Source organism: Limulus polyphemus, unplaced genomic scaffold, assembly GCF_000517525.1.
Source record: "Limulus polyphemus unplaced genomic scaffold, Limulus_polyphemus-2.1.2 Scaffold2644, whole genome shotgun sequence".
Lineage (NCBI taxonomy): Eukaryota > Metazoa > Arthropoda > Merostomata > Xiphosura > Limulidae > Limulus > Limulus polyphemus.
Window position 1 is genome coordinate 30,520 of NW_013668254.1, and position 2,247 is coordinate 32,766.

The window sequence follows — 2,247 nt, forward strand, 5'->3', positions numbered from 1 at the left end:
CCATTAATATAAAATTGTTATATTGACATTGTTTAGTAAAACATTTTATATAGTAGTGCTTCTCTAACGTATGGATATATTCATAGCCTAAATCTACAAATATGAAAGCTCACATATACAATTCCACCAGGAGATTGTATTTTTAAAGAATAATGAACATTAAAACTGATATTAATGTGAATAAAATTGGAACATTTTCTTATACAACTAAATACAATTCGTACAAAAACAACCCAAATGTTTGTCATTTTTGGGTCAAACGCGCAAGATTTATAGAATTTGCAAGCTTACTATTTTTTTATGACAGTAATATTGGAATAACATGCTAATAAAAACTAATTTATATTCTACAAAACACGTTTTTTTATCATTCTCATGATAATAACATGAATTATAGCGATTAGAATTAAATTCTCGTACTCCTCTGCCGGGGACAAATGTCCCCCATGATTCACTTGTACAGTTTCTCCATTGGTGACCCACACCCGAAAACAAACCCATTGAGAATATCCACCTTTGACAAATTTGGTCATGCTAGTTTGTGAGTGGGGGTATAAACAATTTTCAATCATAGCGCCCCTGAGAATTTCAAGGGGATCAGAAACACAAGATCTAATGCAAATCTTTTCTCATATTCCCCATCAGAGGTGTTTTAGACCTCCTTGGTAGGATACTATGTCATATAGATAAGGACAATACCATGGCCACTCCGAGTCTACCTGCAAATTTGATCCTGCTAGTTCCAAAACTGTAGGAGGAGGCCGCGGATAAGTAAACAAACAAACAAATAACTTCACAAACACACAACATGAATTAGTATAGGATTATTTACGTAATACAAGTACGAATATTTAAGTATTACAGAAATATAACCATTGCATCTTAGTGCTAAACTAGATACTATATTCAATACATGTTTTATAGCAAAGCAAAGCTATCTGCTGATTCACTGATTGGAATCGAATCCCTGATTTTAGCGTTGTAAATCCGTAAACTTACCAATGTCCCTCTGAGGAACAGTATTCGATACACTAAATTTTTAGTTAAAACTGGCTTGAATACTTTTTGAATGATACTGTCAACTTGAAGAATATATGTACGTAAGCAACTTGGTTTCAGAATATCTAAGTTTTTATCGGTGGGGGAGTGAGCACGTTAAACACATACAATATATATATAAATATACGTGTGTATATGTATATATAAACCCTATCAACACACGCACATACATCCTACACATAGAAATAAGCATCATTACATTCGTCTAAATGACCGAGTCTGTATGCATACAGTTATTGGGGGTGTCACCATGCTTGCCCCTCTTCTGCACTTATCGACCTTCATCATGACGATGATAGGCATAATTTAAAAAAAAAACTCTCTCTGTATTTCCGAGCGTATTTTATTGTACGACTCACCTCAAGCGTAAGTAAGTTATGTACATTAGATGTCGTTGTGTTGGACGTGCTCCTTACCTTTATATGTATTTCACTCCTGAAACTAACGTGCTTACAGTCAGCATCTTGTTCTTGCACACTTTACAAAGAAATATTAGGTAAGTGTTCTATTCAGTCCTGCCTATGAGATTCATATTTTAGAGACTCTTGACAATTTTGATGCCTTTAGCGAAATATTTCTATTTAAACACCTTTTTCTAAATCACGTGGCATATATACACTTACTAGACTTTTAGTTTTAATATGTTGTACATCATGCGTTAAATGTCTGTCATTTTTCATCTGGCCAGTTCAGTCTAGAACAGTTTTTTTTAATTGCTTCAGTATTTGCGCTTTGTAACGAATTTGTTGTTATGTATTCATTTTAATATGAACGTTGTTTAGATTAAGTTTATATTTAAAAACACGCATATCTTGTAGTGTTAGATATGTATTGCGAAACTCCCGCCTATTCTCCAAAGTTGTAGAAGATTTTCGAGAGTAGGAATCAACAATATATCTATATACGTGAACGTTTAAATATAGCTCAGTATTGTTACATAATCTGAATTTTCTAGAAAATCTTCCCACGCCTATAAATACAACCAACGCGCCGCGCCAAATGTAGAGTGTCTATTAATAGTTCGCTATAACCAGTGTGCTATAAACTTCGAAAGCTATAACTGTGATTTTTATAATGCTTATCAATCGGAAAACTTCAAATATTTGATCAGGAAGACATTTACAAAGTTCGGATATTACAAATTAGTTAACTTCAGTGGATACTCATTTGACATGAATATTTTTAAGA